Below are 20,980 nucleotides of genomic sequence, written 5' to 3'. Positions count from 1 at the left end.
GAAAGCGCCTTTAGGGAAGCTGATGTGCATCAACATTAGGCCTGATTCAGATATCAGCCGATTTTCCACAATATTTAACCAGCATTTACATTTTTATCATCATCTTTCATCAGTTATTTTCTCGTATGAAAAAAAAAATAATAGCAAACCTTCTCTTATTGCAATGTTAAAAACAGACACTACGCGGCTGGCGATGTGCACTGTTAGTGATTTTTCATGGCCTATACAGCTACTCAGCATTAGAGAAAGCTGTCAATGAGTGCAGGGGGCGTGGTTACAGCTGCCGCTCTACATACACAGAGCAGTGACTTAACCCGCGACGGTGGTGCCTCCAAGACTCAAACCAGACACTGCCGGGAAGATTAAATGTCATTTTCTCCCGGCAATGGGGTTCAATGAGCAGGTGCCGGGTAGGTTCAGAACGCTATTAATCTGCAGATTAATCCCATATCTGCAGGTTAATAGCATTTGTCCACGTGACAGGACACCTTTAAAGTCAGGGTGTGCTTTTAAATAATAATAATAATAATAATAATAAAATACTCACCAGTTTAAATATTCCAGTCCTTAAATTGTTTCCAGAGGATCTCACTTTTGGGAAAAAAAAGTACGTATATTCTGGACAACTCCTTTAATTAATTGTTTCAGACATCCATTTCTATCAGAGGCATAAAATTGAAGATACAGTCATGTAATCGTAATCAGGTTTCACAGATGCAATCTGGAAACGGACAAATTTAGTGACTGGTGTATAGTTCTGAGATGATAAAATTAGGCAGGTTTTTCTAGTTTGGGCATGGCTTCATAAAGTGGCTCTTTCAGGGGTACCCACTAACTATGGGGGCTTATTAACCTCTTTTGCATTGAAAACACAATCCGAATTGGAGGAAATGAGTGTGCATTTGGCTTCCCTGTGGGAAAAGGTGTTGGCCAAATAAGTATACAAATGAGCATGCATACAGCAAAGTCATGCGAACAAAATGTGAGAGTCCCACATATGCACTGTATGCCACCATATGGTGCAAGGCATGTGTAAAAACATGCTAGATTTCATACAAATCCATGCTAAAAAAATAAACTGAGCACACAATCAGAGGCACACATGGGTGCAGTACGTGCCCATAGCAGTCCCAGGGGATCTGTAGTACAGATCCATAATAAAACCATGTGTATGGGCCCTATGTTTTGCATGCAGTAATATAAGTGCTACTTACAAAATGTGCGTTCTTAAAAAGGAAACCAAGAATTAAATTTACATACAGAATTGTAGTGAAGTATTAATGTTATAGTATTACAGTCAGCGACTATGAGTGGAGAACGTAGTGGAGAATGTGATACCTTACCGGTGCCCCACTGAGCGGAGCTCAGACTTACTATAATCAGCCACATGGCTCATTCCAGGACTCAATGTCAATAAGTTAGCAGATGGCAATTTACAGCTTGGCGTCATGGAAGATGTAGACCCAAGAACATCTGGAGGCATTCCACATACATAACAAGTAGACCCTGGGGCAATGCTACATGAGTGTTTTATCTGATTTCTAACAAAACCCATATGATATTTTCATCTTCTAATCCTCATTTTAGAATGTTTCTAATATTATATTTGGAAATTGCTGCAAACGGAAATGTTAGATTGGTTAGGGAAAAAAAATCTAATTTTCCATATGATCCTTAAAATTTCATTGATTGGATCATGAGATTTCAATTAATTCAGAAAGAATGTATAAATTATAGGTAATAGGTTTCAAAGTTATGGCAGAGATTACCTAATTGTTATTTTAAAATTATTATACTTTATTGATATGCATTAAAAAAACAAACAAAAACAAACATTTGTGGACTAAAATTTCTTGAATACCGTGGAGGTTACTATGAACCCGATTCCAAAAAACTTTGAGACCAGATTAGCCCAAACCACGAGTATATATATAGTAGTCTGAGGGGAGATGGGGGGGAAAAACCTTCTCCTCTCACCCTATGAGTGTATCACTGCCTGCCAATGGAGTACATCCTAATGTAAACGATGCCCCCATTCCTCGGCGGCTATCCCTCCTCTGATCCTCACTCTCGTGTCGGGTTACTGGGGTCTCAAGTGAAACGAATACTCTTATCACTGAGGGCTCACAGCAAAAATAGTGAACACCTACCACTTATAAAATCAGTGCACATTACTATCTTGGCCCAAATACAGATGATTCAATACGAGGTGATGTTAGGCCATGTCTCATATATATAGGGCGGGGGGGGAATAAATATCCCTAATCAGCTCGCCCCTACCTGGCAATGGGGTACACCCTTAGTTTCCTGGTGCCCCCATTCCTCGGCGGCTTGCCCTCATAAACCCTCAACTCCCTCTCTATTAGTTCGGGACTAGGTTATTATGATATGGAGCAAAAGATCATAGATCCTTCATCTGTCATATTAGGGAGTGCTCTGAAAACAACAAAATTCCATCTCACTCAGTGCACATCGATAACCTGGATGTGTCACCTTCAAGGATCAAAGCGGCATTATACCACTTTGATCCTTGAAGGTGACACATCCAAGGAGGCTATTATGCTCTTTGCCAAAATCTCCTGATGAACTCTATCCATAAACAGGGCGGAGAGAAACGCGTCGAGATAAGAGATAAGATTTTTTGAGAAAAAAGATATGTCTCCAGAGCATTCCCCAATATGACAGATAAGTGATTGATGATTTATTGTTCCATATCTCAAAAACCAAATCCCCAATACATTAAGAGGGAGCTGAGGGTTCTTTAAGGGCGAGCCGCCGAGGAGTGGGGGCACCAGAACTAAGGGTGTACTACATTTGCCAGGCAGGGGCAAGCCATTTAGGGACATTTATTATTAAAAATCACTTTTTATGATATGACGCCACCACACCCTACACCCCAGTTAGGAACACCAAGGCTAACCTAAAATCCTTGTTGCCTTCCTCCAGGGGCTGATGTCCACACCAGGGGGTGGGCCAGGCGGTTGGCTCCGCCCACCGAGGAGTTCACAGCCCTGGAGGCGGGAAAACCAGGCAGTTGAAGCCAGACTAGAGTCTGAGGAGGAGTTCAAGCTAGGGGAGTGAAGTAGAAGGAAGTAGTAGTGGAGCTAAGGAGAAAAGCTGAAGTGACAGAAAAAGTGAGAGTAGTAAAGCCTGAAGTTGTTCCGGGTGTGTGCCCCGGACAGTGACAGCAAGGTCAGCAGATGGCGGTGATAGTCCGCAGGGGTGACTGCTTGGAGGTTGCTGGAAGGACCGCGGACGGGTGGTGACCCGGCGGTCTGGAGCAGTATACGAAGAACAGTCAGCACCAGGGCAGGGGCCTTTTGGATCCCAACAAGGCTAGGAGTTGCCATAATTTGCCAAATCCGTCAGTGAAGGGGACGTCTGTCTCCTAACAACCAAGTCCCGATTGAAGGCAACAGTCCAACCGTAACGGAGAGACACCGCCACCGCCAGGGCACCAGTTTCTCAGGGCCAGCGCCTGCGGGCAAAGTAGGGCTCCTCCGGCCCATATCCAAGCCGGGGAGCGGGTTACCGGTGGGAACCCATTGCAACCATCATCATCTTAGGTGCAGGAAAAAGGGACCGTCACCGTCACCTACTGGGGAAAGCAAGTGCAGCCGTCCGTGGGAACTGTCTTTCCAGCCGTGTGTTTTACCGAGAACTGTGTCATCGTCTAAGGCTGAGTGAGTACCACAGTGCCGCAAGGCACAGAGCTGCCCCCGCGTCCCTGCACCCCACCAAGCCCTGCATCACCCACCTCATCACTGGGCCCCGGGACAACCAACCCCCTACCCACGGAGGGGAGGACTCACATCTAGCTGCTCCATACCACCACTCCCGGGATCCCCATACAGAGCAGCGGTGGTGTCAACAAATCACCACAACCGTGGGTGGCGTCACGGACAATAAACTATCCCAAAACACCCAATCCCCTTTCACTCACGGGCAAGGAGCGCCGCTCGAGTCCCCGGGATCCGGCCCATCGCTCGAGCCACCGAGCAGCGGCAGGCCGCAGCAGCCGCGGCAGCCGGACCCGAGCAGTGGGAGAGCGCGGCATCCCCTCCTCCATCCGCGACAACTTGGCGTCACAAACAGGATCTTACCACTCTGCCGTTGGGTAGAGGTGCGCCTTGTAACCGCCGGAGGTATCCGGCCGGAAAAATTCAGAAGTCGCCATCTTTGGCGCGAAAAGTTCCCGCTCGAGCGTCTTCTCGAGTAGCAGAGGCGCGAAGGCCAAAACCCCGCCCCGATAGAGGAGGGGCCGGAAAGAGGCTAGGGGGGACGCGATGGCGGCTGGCTGCATGTGAACGCAGCTATAAAAGCAGGGACGCCAGGACTCTGCGGACATCTTGTTCCTGGGAGAAGCCGCCAGCAGCATGTGGATGCTGTCCCGCAACACCGTAGCCCCCGCGCCTGGAACCGCGGCGTGGGTGGAGATCCGGACCGCGCAGCTCTACCAACGGCTGCAGGTTAAGATGCAGCTCCTCATGGAGGAGTGGGAGACCGACATGGTGGACGTTATAGCGACCGTGCGGAGACGCGTGGAGGAAGCGGAGGAAGGGAGGGTGAGTGACCCACGCCCCGATGCCCTTGAAGGGCCGGTCATCGCGGCTGCGGGACCCGGTCCAAGCCCTCTCCCCCCGCTGCCTCCCTCGCCACCCGTCTCGGAAGCCGTGACCCCGCCATTAGGCCCGCTACCACCGCAACCGGTAGCGATACCCAGCATGCCCGCCCAGGCGGGCCGACCTGTAGCCGGAGCCCGTAGTCGACCGGAGGTGTTGCCCTGGAAGGCTCCGAAAACCGAACCGGAGGCGTCTTCCGAGAAAGTCCCCGAGCCGGAGCCGATGACCCGCTCCGTGCCGAAGGCCCAACTGCGGAAAGCCCCTGTGCCCATCCCCCACACCTCGGCTGAGGTTGCGCCGGGTTGCCGATGCAAGGCAGCGTCTAAGGCCACGTCACCACGGGACCTGTCGCCCAGAGTACCAGCAGTGGGCAATGTCCAACAGGTCTTGCGGGGCCCGACCCGTGCGCCGGAGCTCGCAGCAGCGCCGTACTGGGACAGGCAGCCGGTACCGTTGGGCCTGGAGATCGGTGAGAGGGAGAGGAAGAAGGCGGAGCTGGTGGCCCGTGCAATCCGGGAAAAAGAGAGCCTCCGTCAGGCAACGTTCCGTGTCCGGGGCCCGCTGTACGAAGGGCAGGTGAGGCGGTTTGATGTCCGCCGGGGCTATGGGTTTATATATGAACCGGGCCTGGAGGCCGAAGTGTTTATAGCCCGGCGGGATGTGAATGCCTACCTGCCTGAAGAGCATCCCGGCCGTAACCTGATGCCGGGTGACATCGTGCAGTATACCCGGCACTGTGGAGAGAGGAGGTGGTTCGCCCTAGATGCAAAACTGAGGGGCAGCCAGGAGAGCCGAGTGAGTTCTGCACCCCCTCCCTCATATGAAGCCGGATACTCTGAGTAAAGGCAGCGGAGCACCGTTGCACCGTCCCCGTTGGGACCACCACTGAGTTTTGTTTGAAAAAGTTTACAAAAGATGATAAGCAAAAATGATAACCGAACAGTTACCAGATTGTCTGACCGTGATTGAGAGAACCGGCCGTAGCCGGCACCGTTGTCCCCGTGGGGACCGTTTAAAAAGTTGCATGAGGAACTGATTATGGACAAGCCTGTGAACTTGCAGGGCAACCACAAACGTTAAGTGGCATGTAAATAAGTTGTTTTACCGTTACCGTTTCCGCAATTACCGCCTCCGGAGAGGCAGGTTGGAGGGAGGGCCTACAGCAGAGCAGGCTGGGGCCCAGCCACCACAGGAACCGGTGGCTACCCTCTGGAGGGGAAGGACAGATCCCGCTCGGGTAACTTGTGCTGGACTGGGGTCAAGGGGTGCTGCCTGGGCTTTAGGGGCAGCATCAGGGCCAGGTTGCTTGGGTGGGAGAGAGCGGAGACCGTAACCGTAAACCGTTTGCAACGTTTAAGTACTGAACCTCCCGATGTGGGATGATGTCATAAGTTGTTATGTTTACCGTTTTACCTTATATATTTTTCAGAAAATAAAACCGGTGTTGGACGGGCAGCCCGCGGACGGTCTGCATTTTGCTAAGGGGGAATGTGACGCCCTGGGCAAGCCAGGGGTCACAGGTCATTACACCACCACACCCTACACCCCAGTTAGGAACACCAAGGCTAACCTAAAATCCTTGTTGCCTTCCTCCAGGGGCTGATGTCCACACCAGGGGGTGGGCCAGGCGGTTGGCTCCGCCTACCGAGGAGTTCACAGCCCTGGAGGCGGGAAAACCAGGCAGTTGAAGCCAGACTAGAGTCTGAGGAGGAGTTCAAGCTAGGGGAGTGAAGTAGAAGGAAGTAGTAGTGGAGCTAAGGAGAAAAGCTGAAGTGACAGAAAAAGTGAGAGTAGTAAAGCCTGAAGTTGTTCCGGGTGTGTGCCCCGGACAGTGACAGCAAGGTCAGCAGATGGCGGTGATAGTCCGCAGGGGTGACTGCTTGGAGGTTGCTGGAAGGACCGCGGACGGGTGGTGACCCGGTGGTCTGGAGCAGTATACGAAGAACAGTCAGCACCAGGGCAGGGGCCTTTTGGATCCCAACAAGGCTAGGAGTTGCCATAATTTGCCAAATCCGTCAGTGAAGGGGACGTCTGTCTCCTAACAACCAAGTCCCGATTGAAGGCAACAGTCCAACCGTAACGGAGAGACACCGCCACCGCCAGGGCACCAGTTTCTCAGGGCCAGCGCCTGCGGGCAAAGTAGGGCTCCTCCGGCCCATATCCAAGCCGGGGAGCGGGTTACCGGTGGGAACCCATCGCAACCATCATCATCTTAGGTGCAGGAAAAAGGGACCGTCACCGTCACCTACTGGGGAAAGCAAGTGCAGCCGTCCGTGGCAACCGTCTTTCCAGCCGTGTGTTTTACCGAGAACTGTGTCATCGTCTCAGGCTGAGTGAGTACCACAGTGCCGCAAGGCACAGAGCTGCCCCCGCGTCCCTGCACCCCACCAAGCCCTGCATCACCCACCTCATCACTGGGCCCCGGGACAACCAACCCCCTACCCATGGAGGGGAGGACTCACATCTAGTTGCTCCATACCACCACTCCCGGGATCCCCATACAGAGCAGCGGTGGTGTCAACAAATCACCACAACCGTGGGTGGCGTCACGGACAATAAACTATCCCAAAACACCCAATCCCCTTTCACTCACGGGCAAGGAGCGCCGCTCGAGTCCCCGGGATCCGGCCCATCGCTCGAGCCACCGAGCAGCGGCAGGTCGCAGCAGCCGCGGCAGCCGGACCCGAGCAGTGGGAGAGCGCGGCGTCCCCTCCTCCGCCCGCGACAATGAGATATGGATTAATATCAAATTTATTAAATTGTCTGCATATTTGGCCAGGTTATCGATGTGCACTGAGTGAGATGTAATTTTGTTGTTTTCAGAGCACTCCCTAATATGACAGATGAAGGATCTATGATCTTTTGCTCCATATCATAATAACCTAGTCCCGAACTAATTGAGAGGGAGTTGAGGGTTTATGAGGGCAAGCCGCCGAGGAATGGGGGCACCAGGAAACTAAGGGTGTACCCCATTGCCAGGTAGGGGCGAGCTGATTAGGGATATTTATTCCCCCCCGCCCTATATATATGAGACATGGACTAACATCACCTCGTATTGAATCATCTGTATTTGGGCCAAGATAGTAATGTGCACTGATTTTATAAGTGGTAGGTGTTCACTATTTTTGCTGTGAGCCCTCAGTGATAAGAGTATTCGTTTCACTTGAGACCCCAGTAACCCGACACGAGAGTGAGGATCAGAGGAGGGATAGCCGCCGAGGAATGGGGGCATCGTTTACATTAGGATGTACTCCATTGGCAGGCAGTGATACACTCATAGGGTGAGAGGAGAAGGTTTTTTCCCCCCCATCTCCCCTCAGACTACTATATATATACTCGTGGTTTGGGCTAATCTGGTCTTAAAGTTTTTTGGAATCGGGTTCATAGTAACCTCCACGGTATTCAAGAAATTTTAGTCCACAAATGTTTGTTTTTGTTTGTTTTTTTAATGCATATCAATAAAGTATAATAATTTTAAAATAACAATTAGGTAATCTCTGCCATAATCATGAAATTTCACTCACATTAGGTTTGTATGTAGTGCGGTGACCAAAGTACATTGCTCCTTTGCCTTCCAATGCGTTTCATGAAATAAAGCATAATGCACAGCTGATTTGTAAGAGACAACTGGACAGATAACTTTAGCTACACAGTGCAACATTTTTACTGAGCCTCTTAACCTAAGGTCAGGGTCATGAACCTCCCTTTGGGCGTCCCAGATGAAGCATCAGCGAAACATGCTTCTAGTGTGTGTTTCCTTCACGAGATAGAAACATGCAGTATATCACAAAAGTGACTACATCCCTCACACTTTTGTGAATATTTTATTATATCTTCCACCTCTTACAACAAGCCTACAACCTACAATAATCCTCAGTCCAGTAGACCACTGCGCAAGCAGCTCTGTCCTCACCAACTGTATCCTCACCCATTCCCTGTAGACTGTGATTCCTCGCGGGCAGGGTCCTCTATCCTCCTGTGCCTGTCTGTTTTGTACTGTTAATTATTGTTGTACTTGTTTTTTATGTATACCCTTTTCACTTGTAAAACGCCATGGAATAAATGGCACAATAATAATAAATAATATCTTATATCATGGGACAATACTGAAGATATTACACTGATACAATGTACAGTAGTCAGTGTACAGCTTGTATAATAGTGTAAGTTTGGTGTGACCTCTAAATAACAACACACAGCCATTAATGTCTAAACCTCTGGCAACAAGATCGCGCACACCTCTATGTGAAAATAGCCAAATTGTGCCCAAAGTGTCAATATTTTGTGTGGCCACCAATATTTTCAAGCATGGCCTTAACTCTCTTGGGCATGGAGGTCACTAGAGCTTCACAGAAGCCCCCACCGCCCCCACGTCAGCAGCCAGGCTGCTCGGATCCGGATCTGCAGTGTGACTCAAGGGGTCTCCGGACCCGGGTGGATAATGGTATGTGGGGATATTGTATACAGTCCGTGACACCACCCACGGTGTGTGGTAAAATGGGGTACCACCGCTGCTATTAGGGAGCACCCGATGGCAGCTAGCTGTTGTTAACCCTCCGTGGGTAGGGATGGATGCCCCGGGACCCAGTGTCTCTGTGCTGAGGATGGTGATTGCAGGGGCCGGCGCGCCCGCACGGACCGGGGGATGTTGGTGTACTCACTATTAAAGAATCACACCAGTCCGTGGTAAACCAAAGTGCCAGTGGCCGGAGCTCCCCGGCCGGTTGTATTCTGGTCCCTCACCCAGGGTGATGGTCTGTGTCACTTTCTTCTGCACTATTTTAGTTCTCTTTTGGACTTCTTGGTATGGAACTCAGGAGTCCGCTCCCAGAACTTCAGGTGTGGGCCTTGCCCGCAGACTCTGACCCGTGGGATCTAAAGGGGCCCTGGTGGATGCCCTATCCCTCTCGGTGGGCTGCTGGGCTGCTTTCGGGACTTTGGGTGGGACAGGACCTGTAATCCTGTCCTCAACTGGTTAATTAACAAAGTCGGTTGTTCCGGTCTCTGCTTCAGGGTCCAGGTACCCCCTCTGTGCACGGTTTCCGGGTTGGTTCTCCGGTGTCAGTACCAGCGGGCTCCTACCCTGTCCCGGTCCACCTCGGATCTCCGGCAGCCGTCTTCCCGTCTCCTGTCAGACACTGAGCACCGTCTGCCACCTATCCAGCACGCCGGGGCTCCAACCCCGACGCCTTTGCTCTCTGACTTCATTTGCACTTGACCTTCTCCTCTCTCACTCCTACTCCTCTTCAACTTAAACTCCAAACTCAACTGCTCACTTCAACTTCTCACTTCATCTGACTCTTTTCCCGCCCCCGGGTTCTCTAGACTCCTAGGTGGGCATTGTCCTTCTGCCTGGTCCCATCCACTGGTGTGCCTGTCCTACCCTGGGGGGGGGGTGACTAGGGTTTTGATGGCTTGGTGTAACCCTGTGAGGGATGGTGTTATGCGGGGGCCTATTCTATGTGTGACCACCTGGGTGGGCGCCAGGGCGTCACACTTCTCTACCATCCTCCATGATGGCATCATGGATCTGGTGGATGTTAGAGACTTTGTGCTCGTCCACCTTCCATTTAAGGAGGTCCCACTGATGCTCAATAGGGTTTAGGTCTGGAGACGCTTGGTCAGTTCAGTACCTTTACCCTCAGTTTCTTTAGCAAGGCAATGCATGTCTTGGGGGCGGGTTTGGAGTATCATGTTGGAATACGAAGGAAGGGAATGATGCTTTGCTGCACTATGTCACAATACATGTTCACATTCATGATCCCCTCAATGAACTGTAGCTCCCATCAGCCGACAGCAGTCATGCAGCCCCAAACCATGACGCTTCCACGACCATGCCTGACTGTAGGCAGGACACACTTTTCCTTGTATTCCTCACCTGGTTGCCACCACACACGCTTGACACAAAAAGGCAATAAAAGGACTCTCATAAACATGGAGCCGGCCCTGTAGACAATCACACTGAAGCTATAGCGGCAGCAACAAAAATAAAGTTTGAAAACTGTAAAATGACCATAGTGTAAAAGCTGCAGTCTGGAAAAATGCAGATTTAAGACAACTGGGTTTATTATAAAACATGTTGAAGCTGCTTCTTCTTTGCACCATAATAACTCCATGTTTTCCTGCATTCCCAAGAAAAGGATAACTGTGCTGATAAAAAAATTACCTTTTTAATGCACCTATTTGTCTGTCTAGTATATCCATAAGTGCATTGCTGATGTTCTCATATTGAAAATGCCTCCCCTGCCCCATATATCATCATTCACACCTGACAATGCAGATTGCTGGATGCTCAGCACCTCTGTTATCGTTCACTATACAGGCTTTCTATCCTATAGTTAATTTCCCTAGTGGCTGAGAATCCGCCATACTTGTCATTATAGGGACGGTAATAGTGCGAGGTGCACTTTAAACAACAGATCATAATTCCAGCTGGGAGGGTGATGATGATGGACTGCGCTTCTTTGTGGTGCTACTGCATCAATGATTTTTTAAAAATGCAGGCAGGGGCTTAGTGTTGCCCCCTACTTGTTGGTGAGGCACAGCTGAGTAGGCAGATTATTTTCATTATATTCATACATTCATTCACGGGCAGCATGAATCAAAGTCCTGTACATGGAAAAAGACGATATCCAACGGCTTCTAGAGAATATCGGCCTTCCGCATCTATCTCCTTCTCAGTTGGATATTTTTAATAGACCTTTTACTCTTGCAGAAATACAGCAGTTAGTGAAATCCTTAAGGATTAATTAAGCTCCGGGACCAGATGGGTTATCCAATTTATATTATCGACAATTTATTAACATATTGGGGACCTATCTTTTACGTACTTTCAAGTTTGGGCAAAATTCTGCTGTAATTGCTCCTTCCAATTTAGAGGCCATAATTTCTACAGTTCTGAAATCGGGTAAACCTGGTAATTCTCCTGGAAGTCTACGTCCTGTATTATTGCTAAACTATGATTTGAAGATTTTTTTCAAAAATTCTCTCCACACCATTCTTAAAATTCTTCTATTATTGGTTGCCCCTGACCAGGTAGGGTTTGCGTCTGGGAGGCAGACAAAAGATGGAACCAGGAGACTAATAGATCTTATTGGTGAGTAGAGTCTCGGAGAACATGCAGTGTATTCTTGTCCTTAGACGCTGAAAAAAGCGTTTGACAGAGTACACTGGGGGTACTTGGAGTGAGTATTGGATAAATTTGGATTTGTTGGGCCTATTAAACGGGCTATTATGTCACTTTGTTCAAATACCAATGCGAAGGTGTTGGCACCTGGTTTTATGTCTTGAAGTTTTCCTATTTGTAATGGAACCCACCAGGGGTGTTCCCTATTGCCGATTATTTATGCGCTAATGGTGAAGCCCCTGACGGAGTCTATTAGGTCCCTTGGTGGGATTTCTGGTATCAATGTGGGGAACACTAAATGTGTATATGGAAAAAAACCTGTCAATTAACTGGAGCAGGGCAAGGAGATGCCGGGCGGAGATGGTATTGGACTAGTTACGTCTTTCCCTGTTGTCTTGGCCTTTAGAACAATGTTTTCTCTGTAAGGCTTCCACTTTTCAGTGTAAAAACATACCTGGTTGCAATTGCAAAGCCAGACTGATCCTTGCTGCTTGTGTTTAGGGCAACAGGAATCTAATTTTTAACATTATACTGGGGCAAAAGATAGACAGAAAATAGATTGAGACAAATAGTGAGTTTTGGCATAGACTATGACCAATGACGGGACACAGGTATCACCATGAGCCAGCCAGTGATTGCCCCATTAATAAAGGTTGACAAGCCCTTCTCTACAGAATGAGATATTTGTTCTTTGAAACAAAATTGGTGGCCCTATTGCTGCACATAGTTTGGATACTATGGCCCATTCATCAAGACCGACACTGTTCCACATTTATAAGGAGGTGGGGTTCAGTGTGAGATACCTGACTTATTACAAAGCGCACCCCTCTTACAGAATCAGTCGAGGCGTGAAGTGAGTAAGATTCATGGCATAAGCTACGCCACCTATAAAAATCAATTTAGCGAGAGGGGGATTGTCACACCCCTGTCCTGCCCCTGCTGTGTCCAGTTTGTCAGATTTAGAAAGTCACTGTACTCCTATAGTTTAGGCTAGAATTAAAAATGTCAAGCACTTTTACACTGAAGGCCTACATTAGATTAGGCCATCACTATCTGACTGGTGGAGTTGCGACACCTCCCACCACCGCCGACCATCTGTTCCCAATGCTGGAGGCGGCCAGAATTGCTCAACTATGGAGCTGCACATAACAACTGTGTCAATACCAATAATGTCCGCAGCAGAATACTGCAGATCTGCTCCCTTTTCATTAGAATAGGAGGCGGAAAGGCAGCACTCAGCGGATGCTATAGAGTTGATAGAGCGGAGAACAGGTGATTGGTGGAGACCCCACTGATCAGATAAGGATAGGCTATTAATATAAAAGACCCAGACAACCTCTTTAACAACTACCTAAATTATCAAGCTTAGGTTAATCAATAAATAATGCAGCATATTATCTACAAGAGAAAATATTGCTCCTTTCTATATGCCACCGATGTCTTAGAACATCAAGTTCCAACTTCCCCAGCGCCTATAGATTTGCTGTGAATATCCTTGGCATGGAAAGCAAAAGCACCTGCTTGGCTTGAGATGCAGACAAGACACATGAAGGTATCCAGCCGTTTGAATGTAAAACTTAATTACTTTCTTTGTTCAGCTTAAATGGCTCCAGGTACATTAAAAGTATTGCATCAAGGCAAAAATTGAGGCGTTTTAGATACAAACTGTCCTTAGTCAAGGTACGAGTGTGACATTGTCTATTGTGATTGGTGGATCCTGCGTAATCAGCTGTATATACAGTGGGGAAAATAAGTATTAGATATATGGCCAATTTTGCAAGTTTTCCCACCTACAAAGAATGGAGACATCTGGAATTGTTATCGTAGGTACATTTCAATTGTGACACAGAATAAAAAAAAAATCCAGCAGATCACATTGTCTGATTTTTAAATAATTAATTTGTATTTTATTGCATGAAATAAGTATTTCATCACCTACCAACCAGCAAGAATTCTGGCTCTCATAGACCTGTTATTTTTTTCTTTAAGAAGCTCCTACTCTGCACTCATTACCTGTATTAACTGCACCTGTTTGAACTCATTACCTGTATAAAAGACGCCTATCCACACAATCAATCACACTCGATCTCTACCCCACGGCCAAGGCCAAAATGCTGTCTAAGGACACCAGGGACAACATTATAGATGCTCAAGGCGAGTGTGCCGCCCCGCGGCCTCAGCTGCGACCGCCGAGCTGCTCGGATCCATGCTTGTACGGTGGGTGGTGGCTCGAGCCTCTCACGGACCCGGGGGTCACTTTGCTCTGCAAGGGTGTTGGCGCTACACGCGGGGACTTGGATGAGGAGTTTCACGGCCGGGGCCGCAGTCGTTTGGTTTGGATTGTAAGTGTTGCGCAGCTTGGTGTTGACCCTTCCGTGGGTAGGGGAGCGATGGTCCCGGGGGCCCGAGGGAGGTGCTGAGGCGGGCGAGTGGGTTGAACGCTGGTGCAGTGCGGCGCGGTGCGCGGCCCGAAGGCACTGGTGTACTCACTCTGACACAATACACTGGAGTCTCTGGTAAACCAAACGGAGTGATGAACGGGGCCCGCAGCCAGCTGCAGCTTCTCTCGGTATAGGTTGGTGGTTTCCGCCTTTCTCCTGCACCTCTGTGTGTAAATGTTTGACTCCTATGCCTAGACACCGGTAGTCCGCTCCCTGATTTGTATGTGCCGTAGGAGCCCATTTGCCCGCAGACGCTGGCCCTTTGGGTCTCTATGCCTTGGCGGTGGCTCTACCCTGTATGGTTGGGCTGTTGTCTTCTAACGGGTCTTGTGTGGGATAGGTCCTTAACTCCAGTCCACAATCAGTTAATTTGACTCGGCCCTGTCGGTTCGGGGCTTCGTCTGGGTCTGAGTACCCCTCCTGGTGCTCCGGTTTCCAATCGGTTCCCCTTTTTGGTACCGGCGGGCCACCGCCCGACCCGGTCCCTTCGGTTCCACCGGCTGTAATCCCAGCTCCTGCAGGCGACCACCACCGTCTGCCTCCTTGCCAAAGGTGACTGAGCTCCGACCCAGCCACCAGAGTAGTCTGTTGGCAGGCCTGGGCACAGGACTGCCCTTGAACTCAACCTCTCTCCTTCACTGTCAAAACTACTCTGCACTGTCAACTTGAACTTGTGTCTGTGTTTTCCCGCCTCCAGGCCTGTGAACTCCTCGGTGGGGGCAGCCAACCACCTGGCTCCGCCCCCTGGTGTGGACATCAAACCTGGAGGGTGGTGACAAGGTTTTTAGTTTGACTGATGTCACCTAATCGGGAGGGGGTGTGGTGTTGTGTGTGACTACCTGGGACGACCTGACTAGTCCAGGGCGTCATACTAGCATGGGCAACAGAACAATAGGCAAGCAGCTTGGTGAAAAGGCAACAACTGTTAGTGCAATTATTAAAAAATGGAAAAAACACGAGATCACTGTCAATCTTACTCGGTGTGCGGCTCCATGCATGATCTCACCTCATGTGGTAAGGATCATTCTGATAAAAGTCAGGAGGCAGTCTAGAACTACACGGGACCAAAATAGAACTTTTTGGTATCAACTCCACTCGCCGTGTTTGGAAGAAGAAGGATGAGTACAACCGCAAGAACACTGTTCCAACTGTGAAGCATGGGGATGGAGAGTCATATTTTGGGGGTGCTTTTCTGCAAAGGGGACTTAGTAAGAGCATTGAAAATGGGTCGTGGCGGAGTCTTCCAGCATGGCAATGACGCAAAACACACTGTCAGGGCAACTAAGGAGTGGCTCTGTAAGAAGCATTTCAAGATCCTGGAGTGGCCTAGTCAGTCTCCAGACCTGAACCCAATAAACAATCTTTGGAGGGAGCTGAAATTCAATGTTACCCAGAAACCTAAAAGATCTGGAGAAGATCTGTATGGAGGAGTGGGCCAAAATCCCTGCTGCAGCGTGTGCAAACTTGGTCATGAACTACAGAAACATCTGAACTCTTATACAAACTAAGATTTCTGTACCATGTATTAAATTCTGTTTTTCTATTGTATCAAATACTTATTTCATGCACTAAAATGCAAATTAATTGTTTAAAAATCCTACAATGTGATTTTCTGGCTTTTTGGGGGATGCTATCTGTAAGGCTAGTTTCACACTTGCGTTGAACGGCATCCGTTGCATTGCGTTGTGTGACGGATGCAACGGATGTGTTGCATATAGTGGCACAATGGATGCAACGGATGCTGCAAAACAACGCAATTCGTTTTGTTTTTTACAGTTTTACCGTTCGCAGACTATTGTGAACGATCAGCTGATCGCTAACAGTAGTCCGCCGCCGGGTGATCAGCTGATCACTCACAGTAGCCGGCCACCAGGTGATCAGCCGATCACTCACAGTAGCCGGCCGTCGGGTGATCAGCCGATCAGTCCCAGTAGCCGGCCGCCGGGTGATCAGCCGATCAGTCACAGTAGCCGGCCGTCGGGTGATCAGCTTATCACTCACAGTAGCCGGCCACCGGGTGATCAGCTGATCGTTCGGTCGCCGACAATGTGTGCAGGGAGCGGGAGCAGGGGGCGGAGTGCGAAGTGGGTGGAGCCGAGCAGGGCCATGGCTGAGGATGTCAGTGCCGCGGGGACTGCATCGCTGGGGGACAGGTGAGTGAGTGTGTGTGTGTGTGTGTGTGTGTGATTGTGTGTGTGTGTGTGCGTGCGATTGTGTGTGTGCGTGCGATTGTGTGTGTGTATACATACAGAGTGCGGGGAGGGGGCTGAGCCGAGCGGGGAAGTGTCGGGCTCCCGGCACACGTAACCAGGGTTCCTTGGTTACCCGATGTGTACCCTGGTTACGGGTGGAGGGAGCCAGAGAGAGCATGCGCAGTGAAATCCAAAGGATTCCACTGCTCAAAAAAAACGTTACATGCTGCGTTCCTTCCACCCGACGCAGCGTGAAAATAACGACTCTGCGTCGTCCGGCGGATGCAACGCTGACACTTGCGTTACAGTGCGTCATCCATACAAGTCTATGGAGAATAGCGCAGTGCGTTAACGGACTGCGCTATTCTCCATAGTGACGGACTCCGCTGAACGCAAGTGTGAAACTAGCCTTACAGTTGAAGTATACCTACAATAAAAATTACAAACCTCATTCTTTGTAGGAGGGAAAACTTGCAAAATCGGCAAATACTTATTGTCCCCACTGTATAGGTGTTACCTGTCATTGTAATTCTGCCGTGATAATACAGATCCTGCTGAAAACTTTTTGAAGGACCGAAACTATAGGCCCAATTCATTAAATCTTTTTCACCAGAATTGAGGCATACAAAGCTTTGATAAGTCACAAAAATGTGCACAACTATTTAGCAACTTTTGACATCTTCACAACATTTTCGCCCAGCTCTGACAAAGTGGGCAGAGATATTGTGGGACAGGAATGTGGTGACTCCGCTCATTTAATTCATGACAAGTGGTAGCGTTCTCTACACCACAAATCTTACTCAAGCAGTGACTGGAGTAACATTTGTGGCAAGGCGCACATGTGTCGCCCAGGGGTATGGGGTACTCGGTCCCAAGCGGTATAACTGGGGAGAATGTCACTTCGGTGGCCGTTGCCTGGTCCCGTGCCCTGGGTGCTTTTTAAAAAGGGGAATATTTACAGGGGATTTTTGAATAAAGTTCACACGTGATGCCACTTGCTGTTTTGCGGCTACGGGGATAGAGCCGCCACTGCACAGTTTTCACTACTGGGGCTGGTGTTAGGGGCAGCCTGGATGTTAGGCCCTCCGCAAGCAGGGTCGGGCCCCAGAGGATAGGTGATGTAGATGGGTGTTGAAAGAAGGTAGGCCACACAAGGGGTTGCAGTGTAACTGGTTCCTTTACTCACAGTAAGCTGGAAACTGGTCACTCGAGGCCGGCTGGTCTCAACTGCAGGTCCCTTTAGTCCCAGTGCCAGTTTAGTGACCTGGTGGCTTCTCCCCCCTCCCCCCCCCTCCCCCCCCCCCCCCCGCCCACCCAAAAGCACCCCCCCCCCCTGTTCCCCTCGCGCAAGCACCCGCTGCTGAGTCTCACGTAGGCGCATTTCGCTGTGCCCCTATTGCAGGGCTGAGCATAAAGTTTCCCTCACTGCGAGCGCCGGTGATGTAGTTGCGCAGGCGCGAGATTATGGGCGGGTACGAGGATGACCCTGGTGAGGTCATACACAGCTCCGCCTATAATCTCGCGCCTGTGCAACTACATCACCGGCGCTCGCGTGAGGGAAACTTTATGCTCAGCCCCTTAATAGGGGCACAGCGAAATGCGCCTACGCGAGACTCCAGCAGCGTGGATGATGACGGAGGCGGCGTCATCCATGTAAATCATGAGTGGGGGACGGCGAACAGCGGCAGGAGGGGGGACAAGAGCCGAATTAGAGCCCACCCATCTGGCCAACCAAACTCATTTGCATAGGAAATGGTAAGATTGTATAAAGTTCTTTTAGGGGTCTGCAAGGGGGGCCAGCTACAAGGTGCACCTTCCTAGAATGCAGCCCATGAACTGCAGAAGGTGATATTTTTGGTTCAATAGGGAAAAAACTGGGGACAGGTTCCCTTTAAAGGAATCAGCGCCTACTATGCGACGGAAATCTGATCTCATTTAGAGGGAAAAATGCTGTTTACATTCGGCCCTGGCCAAGGCTAACATCTTGAGACAATTTATACAGCAGATTTTCTGGAAACCAATTAAAAGGGGATTGCTGTAAACAATGCCAAATAAAAAGGAAATGAAACTAGCTGTTTACTAAATGCCCCAAATAATTTACAGAGTGTAATAAATATTGAACAAATGTTGCTAATTATAAATTAATGAGATGAAATACCATGTGTCTCTGCCAGTGCATCTGACAGACAGCCGGGCACAATACCCCGTGTATCATTATGTACATGATACCGAATTAATGTTCCTAATAATGTTCTGTTCCGGGGACAGGCATGAATATTTGATTTTGTTGCTTAAAACTTGTCATCTTGACTAAGATACTAAGCAGCAGGGAACAAAGAAGCATTTACTAAAAATGGAAAGAATGGCGTTTGGCTGTTACCCCTTGACCTTTGGTAACAGCTCCCTCGGATTGTGAACAAAGTGGGTGTTGAAAAATCGGGAGTTGAATGTGAATGAGGTCTGGTTTAGAGCTCCATGTAGCAGGGTTTGTTTTGTTTGTACCATTTAGTAAGGTTTTATGCAGTTTGTGAAATAACTACTGACAATTTAAAACCTTTGTTTTCCTTTGTGCTATAATTTTGGATTGGTTAAGTGTTCTCAGGTGCTTAAATAAAACCAGACGTTTCAGTGTCAGTTTGCTCTCTGGGCTTGTGAGAAAAGTGGTAGTTAAAAAACAAGAATTGAAAGTTCAATACTTGTAAGTACCTGCTAAACGCAAAAAGGAGGGGAGCCAGCACTGCTTATGAGTGGCATGCAACAATGAGAAGGTAAAAAGTGTAACTTTTTCACAAATTCATTCCTACTGTGACAATTCAATGAGATTTTTGGCAAATAATTGATCAATGATTTGAGCCCCCCTGCCCCGTCACGGCAAATCTCTATAAGGGGGGTCCCTACACTATATTTATAATTTATATACGTACCATAAGGTCTCTTGTAATGCGCAGGACCGTATAAGAACATCACCTGCCTGAGAAGTGTCAGAACCGCTCCCATGCTGCAAGGGCTGACAACTGCGAGTAAAAGGGCAGTCCAGGTGCCAGTGTGTGTGGCAGAACCACACACACCAGCACAATGTCAGAACTGGCCCCCACAGTGCCAGACCAGCAAACATGGATGAAGGGTGGAACAGCCCCAGGCAGGTGGTGCTTAAGTAATAATGCCTATGGAACAGGATGCGGTGGCTGTGAGTGAACAGGCACCAACATAAATTTTGATGGCAACAGAAGGAATTTGCAAACCACACTGGGCGTGCACGGCAAGGTGGCGGTCAACCACCGACCAGCTAAACGCAAAAAGGAGGGGAGCCAGCACTGCTTATGAGTGGCATGCAACAATGAGAAGGTAAAAAGTGTAATATTCACAAATTCATTCCTACTGTGACAATTCAATGAGATTTTTGGCAAATAATTGATTAATGATTTGAGCCCCCCTGCCCCGTCACAGCAAATCGCTATAAGGGGGATCCCTACACTATATTTATAATTTATATACGTACCATAAGGTCTCGTGTAATGCGCAGGACCGTATAAGAACATAGTAGTTAAAAAACAAGAATTGAAAGTTCAATACTTGTAAGTACCTTTTACTTGTCTTACTATTTTTTATTTGGAAACTTGTACATCTGTGATTTTATCTGAAGAAGGAGATTTATTCTTAAACGCGTGATAAAGATCACTTTTATCATGTGGTTTCTTCCTTAAGACGACAGCGCGATGTTAACCCCTTCTCCTCCACATTTACTATGATGTATGAATGCACAATACAGAGATCTTTCTTATGATCTTTTTACACCTAGGACTGCAGTAATGACAAGGAGGCATCCTTTACATCAGGGGTGCCCAACCAGTAGCTCGCGGGACCATGATGTGTGGCTCAAGATTGTCTGCTTTCTTGGTGCATTAGCACAGGGCCTAACCGCTATGAAGAGCAGGTCTCCAGATGGTGACTGTGAGTAGCCACGCACAGCAGATAATTATATAATTACTGACACATGTGTAAATGAACTTTTAATGATGAATACTGTTTATTAAAAGTAATTCCAGGTGACCTGATGAAGATGTTTGTGACAAATACTGGAATCTTACTAGGTATGTGGTTCAAATAACCCAAACTCGAATATTTAGTACTTGCTCATCACTACCAACAATATTTAGTACAACAATTTATAGTAAATTTTAATCCCGTCACAAGGCACAGGCTTGAACATTGCAAAACTATATGCGGTATACAGAGGATAAAGTCACAATTCATAATCCTCCTTTCATCCTCCGACGGTGCACACTACAGCTTTACCAAACTCTACTGGACATAGCATATCAAAAAGTAGATTGTCATTCACCATGTAGTATGATAAAATAGCTATTTATTTTCTTTGCATGGTGAAGAGGTATACAAAAAGAACAATATATAGCAGGTCAGTAGCCTATGGCTGTTTCAAGCACAGAACGCTTTCTCAATGTTTCTCACTACTGGTGGGGGTGTCTCTTACCTCACTGCTTGCTCTGCTGATTCTCTCACACATTGTACTGACTCACATGGTGCAACTGGGAGAATACAATATATTTTCTATGTGCTTTTGTGGTGCCCCTGAGGCTT

This window comes from Anomaloglossus baeobatrachus, chromosome 2, assembly GCF_048569485.1.
Source record: "Anomaloglossus baeobatrachus isolate aAnoBae1 chromosome 2, aAnoBae1.hap1, whole genome shotgun sequence".
Classification (NCBI taxonomy): Eukaryota; Metazoa; Chordata; class Amphibia; order Anura; family Aromobatidae; genus Anomaloglossus; species Anomaloglossus baeobatrachus.
This window is presented reverse-complemented; position numbering follows the sequence as displayed.